The sequence below is a fragment of the Silene latifolia genome, chromosome Y (genome assembly GCF_048544455.1).
Source record: "Silene latifolia isolate original U9 population chromosome Y, ASM4854445v1, whole genome shotgun sequence".
In the NCBI taxonomy this organism is placed as follows: domain Eukaryota; kingdom Viridiplantae; phylum Streptophyta; class Magnoliopsida; order Caryophyllales; family Caryophyllaceae; genus Silene; species Silene latifolia.
The window spans coordinates 411550472-411559535 of record NC_133538.1 but is presented as its reverse complement, the minus strand read 5'-3'; positions in this window follow the sequence as shown (position 1 = coordinate 411559535).

The window sequence follows — 9064 nt, the reverse complement described above, 5'->3', positions numbered from 1 at the left end:
ATCCGCTCACCAAGCCTTTATCGCAGGCTAAGCATGATGGACATGTTGCGTCCATGGGACTTAAACGTGTACCAAGTTTGTATTAGATTTTGAAATGAATTAAAAGTGTTGTTTTTTTTCATGTTCATAATCACATCCGTCTTTTATCTTTTCCTTATACATTGTTACATCCAAACGGGTTGTAGTGACAATTGAACCCCGTTAAAGTGAACACGGATTAACATTGTATTCGCCCATAGCCACTTGTATGAGGTGACGTCTCGAAGTGACTAGAGTGTGATGCGATTGATGGCAAGTTCAAGTGCCATGAAGTCATGTGATATGACTAGTCGATCACCTAGACATACTGTTAGGAACACTTTGTCGGGCTAATGACCGCTTATAGAGTTCTGGCAAATTTATATAGCCTGGTCGTGGCGAGAGCTACTATAGTATTCTAATGAGTCGATTTTTTTGACTAAAGACTATTCCACTAAGGTGGTACAGTTACAGATTAACTTTGATTTATGTTACTACGACTTTCGTAAATGGGGTCAAATGAGCATATTTTGGGTTATGACGATAGGAATTATCCACCCCTTGTCAGGGTTATAACAATATCTCAGGGCCACTCGAGGAGTAATGAACTGGAAATGCGTGGCCACGCTCGGAAGGTATCTATGGTAGATAATTCCGGTCAATCAGTTATTCTCCAGATCGAGGAAACCACTCTCGATATGATCACTTGCAAGTACGACTTGAAAGACACCTTGCATTGAGTGGGAGATAGTAATAGGACAACAGAATTGGTGACGCACACTTGTCGAGGACAAAGGGGAGATTGTTGGAATATGTGTCCTCCGACAATAATGCGATCACAACTGTTGATCATGATGATCACATGTTTAAATCTCGTTTTTAAGAATACATGTGGGATGTAATATTTTACAGTCAATTGGCCCACACATATCGGTAATGATTGGCTGACTAGAGTTTGACATTATTGTCGTACGACGGTGGTGATCAGTTGATCCCCTTAGGTCATACCTAAAGGGTAACACTATTAATTGAATATTTAATTTATCGTATGACGATACGAGTTAATTAAATTACTTAAAATTGACGGATGATTTTGGAAGTAATATTTACGTGTTTCATTGTAATTTGATTAAATAAGATACGGTCGAAGTAATCGAATTGTTTTATTACTTAGATGAAATTATTGTTTACGGAAACAATTGAAACTGAATGAATAATTTATTATAAATACAAGATGTTGTGATTTATAAATTAGTAAACCATTTTGGTACAAGTAATTGTGAATTACTATGTTAATTTTTATAAGTGACATATTTTATTAATATGTTGATTTTTAATTGTTAAAAATACATTTCATATATAAGATGTCATGTAATGTGTCACATGTGACATATTGACAAAATCACAAATAAAATGGACTCATCCATTTTATGTGTGTGTACCGAAATGGAGGGTGTATTAGGATAAAAATTGTGTTGATTATTTATAAGTGAAAAACATAATTATAAAACCTACACCTAGCCTTGCATGCCTATATTCTTGGTTAAAGAATCAAGCCCGTGCATAGGCCAGGCCACCCTTCCACACCCACCGGTTTTGCCCTCTAAAGAGCATCAAATGGGTTCTTTCATTATTCATTCACACAATTCTTATTTCTAGTGTAAGAAATACAACTCTCTTAATATCTTATAAAAATTAGAGAGATAAAACTCCAAAATTCCTTCCTCTATATTTCGAAATAATAGAGAACAAAATAAATATTTTATGTCAATTTTTAGTAAGATTATTATTATTCTTGATCAAGTAATATTAATCTATTAAGGGGTTATCTTGGGTATTCATCTTTGGGAGGGATTCTATCTTTGAATCTTTGTTCATCCATATAAGGAAAGCTCAAGAACAAGTAAGAAGGAGATCTTACTTGTGCCCTTTGATCTGAAATTTTATAGTAAGGAAAACGATTTATTCTCTATTCTTATTCATGTTTGCATGCATAAGATCTATATTTAATTTTATGACTAAATTAATTGTAACTTATATGAGTATGTTGTGAGTTTATTTATTTCTAACAGCTCCCAGTTGGCAGGTTGATGTACCACTATAAAGGAGGTCCAGTCAGGGTCGTTCTAAATCCTTTACACATGCAAACTTGCCTGAACTCGCTGGGAATGGATGCAGCTAACATTTTCTGTTTATAGAGAGCCACATGATTCTGCGGATCCATAGATCAATCATAGATCTTCATAGACGGGATCACAAACTTTTTAGGCAAGTCCACTTTTGCTATTTCGTCTATAAAAGCCGAACCAACATAGATATCAGGGGCAGCTTCTTCTAAAATGGCAGGAACTCCAGGTATCTTCTCGAATTTTTCATTTAACTTCTTTATTTCCTAGACCACTGCCATCATGATGGCTGCTGCGGATTCATCAGTTTTTTCATTGTTATCGTTTGGCTCACCATCGCCATCTACATTGATGAATTTAGAGCCACTCGGGCTCCCAAAGCTGAAGAAATCAATATTTTTGATAATTGATGCATATGGCGTTCCTGGCTGGAATCTAGAGCCTGCTCGCTGGGTTTTTTCCAATTTTTGTTTCAGAGCTGACTCAGATTCTCTTAACTGAAGGATTTCAGCCTCAGTTTGGGCTACTTTTTCTTTCAAGCATTCCAACTCAGCTATTTGTTGGAGGGCTGCATTCAGTTGTTCTTTGATGGTAGGCTGGGCCATTTTTGTAGGTTATTTGGATTTTTTTGAAATAAGGAAAAAGGATTTTAAAGAGCTAGATGCCCCCACGATGGGCGCCATTTATTTTGTATGGATTTTGCGCAAGGCGAAATCAGGTCAGGGTAGGTCTAGGCAGGGTTAAATAGCTCGAATTAATCTGCGAATAAGTATGACAGGGTATAAAATTTGAAGAATATAGTACGGTAAATGAATAACAGTAAGACAAAGAATTTTGTACGTGGAAAACCCTTAAATGCGAAAAAACCACGGGCACCAAGCCGGGAGAGGATTTCACTATAATATTGAATAAATCGCACAAATATCTGAAATTCAGCTTGTATTTCAGTATTGCTAGTATGTTGCTGTGGACATTGGCCGACCTGCAAGCCCGGTTGATCTGCGGACGTGCAGCAGTCTTTTGAAAGCCACGCTCGGCGGAGTAAAAATGCTTTCGACCGGATCGTTTTAGATCGGTCGGTTTGGTCTCGGTAAGAGTCTCAAAACGATTAGAGATGTTCGGAGTCGCCACCAAGCATTTGTGGGAAGCTTGGAACCCGTTCGAATCCACTTTATACCTCGGTCAAACGAAGCACAAAGCAGAGTTTGACATAGGTACTAAAGATAAGGAATCATTCCTCTTTAGCATCCTGTCTCTAGAATGACTCTCGTACGCCCCAGATAAGGTCGTCCACTATCCAAAGTTTCTGAGTAAGAGTTGAAGGTACGTATTGAGAAACCCTTTAATCAGATACCCAATCCCGCCTGCGGTAGCGGCCTCTACTGATCGATCTTGGTTGGTTGAATGCAAAAGTTGAAAAAACGATTTAAATGCATGAAAGCGCATCCAATAATTTAAACCTAACATGTGAGAGCTTTCTAAGTGGGTTGATTTAACCCAAGTTTCAAGTATAAGATATCGAGTTGGATTTATGGTTTATTTGCATGCAAGACGGAAATTAAACATCCATTTACCGTATTAGGTTTATGGTGCATAACGCGATCCATTTGTCTTTGTCAGGCATTTTGCAAATGTGATTTTTGAATGAGCAAATAGTCATCTGATCCGTCCTATATCTGGGTTGGCCGGAGTCGGGATCGTCCTAGACTAATGCTGGAAAGGGAACAGACCCTGCACCAGGCGACCACATGAGGCGCGAGCCTATTGGCGGTGCAAGGGGGTCTCCCCTGGTTTTGAAAATAAGAAAGAAAAGGCTTTTTTAGGCGCGGGTCAGTCAACGGTTATATGCCATGCTCTGACCATTTGAAAAACAATTATGAAACATGTTGAAAAGTGGGTATTTAAACCCGTTTTGGTTTGAAAGGGTCGCTTAGACCGTATTTGTTGATTTGAGGAACGACACTCGAATAATCATCATTATTTTGATGATATTCGGTGTCGGGTTCGACTTGACATGGATAGTTTTGAGAATGATCATGAACTAATTGTTTTAAGTTCATTTGAATATAATTAGTCGATACTCATCATCGTACATGAGTTAAAATCCAGTATGGTATGTGGAACCAAGGATGACTTTGTGTTGGTGACTAATATGTTTATTTTGGAAATATAAAGAAATGATGAAAGGCTTTAAAATACCCCCCAAAATGTAAAGAAATGAAATAAAAGGCTTTAAAATACCTTTTAAATGCTATTAACCAAATATTATCACCAGAACACGGATTAAACCGTCATGGTATTAAGAACCAAGGGTGAAAAATGTTTTATAGTTAAAATTTGTAAAAATAAATAAAAGGGTTTGAAAACATTCAAAATGGTAAAACCCGATCACCAATATGAAAATAGATTAATGAGGAAGGACGAGAACAAACATGGTTGAGTTCTGACCTGGGCACTCCATTGAGGCGCGAGCCTGTGTGCAGAACAAAGGGCTTCTGCCTCAAGCCAAAACTCAGTTTTGGCTCGTCTATCCTATGTTTTGGATCGTATTATGCATGTTTTAGCATGTTATGGTCATAAAACAAGCAAAGACATGATAAAAGAAGGATTTTTACACCCTCATACTTACATGTCTGGTTATGGCGAGAAACCGACGTAAGTGTATCAACTCGTTTGGTCGGAAAAGACTCGGTTTAAAACCGTTTTGGTAAGTAAAAAGAGTGTTTTATTAAGATTAGTGACGGTGTAGTGGTCGATATGGTCGGTCAAGTGATTTAATGCACGATGACGGTACCAAAAAATGTGTAAGGCTTGTATTTACGATCGGTAGGTCGTAAATACGCGTCTGATTGTGACTTAAGAAGTCGAGTCGAGAATTTTAAGGGAGAAAGTAGGGGGCAAACACTCGCGTAAGTGCTCAAATGGGGGCATTTGAGGGGTATTTATAGGAAAATGAGTGGTTGTGTGAGTTTTGAATGACGTGGCCACCTGGGCTGCTCAAAGAGGCGTGAGCCACGTCGCGGGTCTTCGAGCTGTCCTGTCACTTTCACACAAGTGCAATCATGATTTGTTCTATCCTAGGATTTATAGTCACAAGTTTGGTACTTGACCATTCATGAATCCGGGAACTCTTAGTATAGAAGGTTTGAAATGGTTTGTTTTTTGTGGTTGACTCGGTTTGACTCGTTGTTGGAGTCGGGATTTGAATTTTTGAGTTGGTTTTGGGTCCAGTGTCGGTTTTGACTCTAGTTAGTGTCATTGCGACCCCATCGTCGTGCATTAAACAATCTAGGTACTTTTGAAAAGTTCTGAAATGTTTTATTTTCAAAATCTTTTTAAGTTTTCCGACGTAAAGTTGTACACAAACTGTCGATCAAACGCCGCGATTCCAAAACATGTTGTAGTCCGATAATCATCGGGTGTTTGTTGGAGTCTCAGTATATACTGGGTATCTACAGAGCCCCCACTTTTACTGAGGCTTGGACAGGGTGAAAGTCAAAGTAGAGCCCCCAGGTCAATCGAAGATTACAACATAGAGACCCAAATGACGTCGAGGCGACTCGAAAGGATTCGGGACAAGGACCTGCCATCGGGAAGGGCGACTCGAGGGTACAAGCCAAGGACTTGTCGTCGGGAACAGTTTAGAGTCTGTCGATTGTCCGTGCGGGTCGTTTAAAGTCCGTTAGACTACATACAAAGGCTCGCCAGCCATAAGAAGCAGTCATACCCCAGACATCTTCAGATACGTCCTTGCGTGTTTGCGGACAAAGGCTCACCAGCTGTGGTGCGTACATGAGGAGGGCTCGCTAGCCGCGATGCGTGGTAAGGCTCGCCAGCCATAGTGCGTATATGAGGAGGGCTCGCCAGCCGCGATGCGTAGTAAGGCTCGCCAGCCATTGTGTGTATATGAGGAGGGCTCGCCAGCCGCGATGCGTAGTAAGGCTCGCCAGCCATGGTGCGTATATGAGAAGGGCTCTCCAGCCGCGATGTGTAGTAAGGCTCGCCAGCCATGGTGCGGTCGGTTTATCGACCGTGAGAATAGTCGTGCCGGATGGGCTTGTTTTGAAATTAGCGGGCTCATGATGCCGCCGTGGAAATGGTGAATTTTGAATTTCACTATCAATGTTGTTGAAATGAGCGGGTCCCGCGAGAAAGCCCCCCTGTTGACATTATCAAGGAATAGTGAATTTTGAATCTTCACAACTCGTTTTTTGAATTTGAAGTGGCGGTTTTAATCGCCGTTTGTTTGAATTTTTTGAAGGAAATAGCGAATTTTAAATTTCGCTATTACGTCTGAAGTGACGGTTTATGTGCCGCCGTTGACATGTCAAAGAAATAGTGAATTTGGAATCTTCACTATTACGTTTGAAGTGACGGTTTATGTGCCGCCGTTGACATGTGTGGTGAAAATAGTGGAATTTAATTTCCAACTATTATTTTGAAAATGACGGTTTTAATTGCCGTTGTTTGAAATTTCACGAAATAGTGAATTTGAATTTTCACTATTATTTTGAAAATTGACGGTTTTAATTTCCGTCGTTAAAATTTGAAGGAAAATAGTGAATTTGAATTTTCACTATTATTTTGAAAATTGACGGTTTTAATTGACGTCGTTGAAATTTGATGAAATAGTGAATTTGAATTTTCACTATTATTTTGAAAATTGACGGTTTTAATTGCCGTCGTTGAAATTTGAAGGAAAATAGTGAATTTGAATTTTCACTATTATTTTGAAAATTGACGGTTTTAATTGCCGTCGTTGAAATTTGACGAAATAGTGAATTTGAATTTTCACTATTATTTTGAAAATTGACGGTTTTAATTGCCGTCGTTGAAATTTGAAGGAAAATAGTGAATTTTGATTTCACTATTTTTTGTTGTATTTGAAAAATGACGGTCCTTAATGTCGTCATTGAAAATTTGAAGTTTGTTATGGGAAATTGGGCCAAAGCCCAAAATTCCGCTGAAAGAGCAGGGAGCACCTCATTAAGGCGCGAGCAACCTGGCGAGTCAAGGGAGCTTCCCTATTTTTCTGTAAAAGACGCGAGGATGGTCCGCATATCATCCTCATTTCGTCTTCAACCTTCGACACAAACAATCCAAAAAACCACCATTGTTGGTCTTTAGCTTGCTTTCATTCGTGCCATTATCAACAATGTCATCTCAAGGTATGTATTTCCTCTTGAATCTGTTTAAATTTGTTGGTCTTTTAGCTAAATTAAATTAGGGCGAGAATTTTGCTCTAGAAAATCGATTTGGACGTTTTTGATTGAGCCCATTTTGAGTGAAATTGATGATTGTATTAGGTTAGAAACCTGTTTAAGAGTATATGGGTGCTTTTAGTTTGCATTTTGGTCCTCGTTCCCGCTCCCTATGCTCGAAAAACGTGAGTGAGGTGGAGAAACCGTCTCATCTCACAATGCCAAGTTTATTTGCTCGGGTAGTGGGTCCTACTAGGTTGCATTGTAGTCGGGAAAGACCGTATTTGCCATTGTGGACATTTGGTGGGTATTGCGGGCAAAATTGGAATTTTTGCCTTTTGTGACGGTCTTATGTCTGACGGAATAAGCGCCTGTTTGAGCTTGAATTGAGTCAGTTTGCCTTGAAATGGACCTTATTGGTAGTTTAGGTCGCTTTGAGGTGTGATAAAATCACGTTGTCTCATCGTGGTCGTATTTTGAATTTTTGACCGGTTTGCGCTCAAATTATCGTAGAAATTGCCTTTTGAGCCTGTAGAAAAATACCCCATTGTATCGGGAATGTATTTTGATTTGTTGGCGGACCTTGTATGGGTCTTGGGATGCCGATTTTTTTGTTGTGGTTGTTTTGACTCGTCTTTTGCTTGAAAAGAAGGGCGACTCATTTTTTTTTTCGTTTTTTTTTGTAAATTGTTTTTCTTTGGCTGGGCCTTGGCGGGATTGCCCTTGTTTTGCTTTGCAGGTTTTTTTTTTTTTTTTTTTTTTTTTTTTTTTAGATTTGTCCATTTTACGCCGTCGTAATGCCAAAATTTCGGCTGACGTTCTTTGCTTGCAGGAGAGTACTCGGGACAGGCTGGGTCCCTTGCTGCGACCTTTGAGGAGCTGTATAGGACGGGGCCGGTTAGCACTCTGGTTAGTGCACCCGCCGCGGTAGTGGAAGATGCTTCCGAGGAGGAGGGGCCCCCTGAGGAGACACTACTACAGAATTCATCAAGGACATCAGTGGATGGACATCGTATTTTTGAAAAAACAGATGTAATAAGTTTGCACATCGGATTTTTCTAAAAGTCTGATGTAATTATATTATATGGACATCGGTTGTTATTTTCAACCCATGTCCATTATAATGGACATCGGATTAAATTACAACCCATGTCCATATAATCCTCAATTTGGGCGCAAAATGAAAACAATTCCCCGCCCCAAATTATTTTCACTAGCATGAGTCAATCTATTATACTTACTCCATATCATTCTTTTTTTAGACAAACCCAAACCCAAACCCTTAGCTTACTCATCCCTTTCTTCTCTATCTCATCGTTCATCCCTTAGCTTCTTCACTTCAAAACCCGATCAAAAACCCAAAATCCTACTCTTTGCCGCTTCATCGTTCATCCCTTCTTCTCTCATCACCGGCGACATCATCCTTCTTCTCTTCACCGGCGATATTATCAGTCTTCGTTCTCATCACCTCGCGACATCAAACCCTAGCTAGCCTGCTTTGCTTCATTCTTCGCTCTTTATTATTAGGTAATTAATCTTCCCCTATCATTTATATATTTATTCTCGATCATTTTATGGTTTATTTGAATATTTTACTGAAATGGTTTTTGATTTGTTTGTAATTTTGACTGAAGAATGAATTATTGGGTTATAATTTAATTGATAATCTAATTGGAAGAGAGTGATAAAATTTTTGGGTGTTTTTTTGGCTACCGTGGA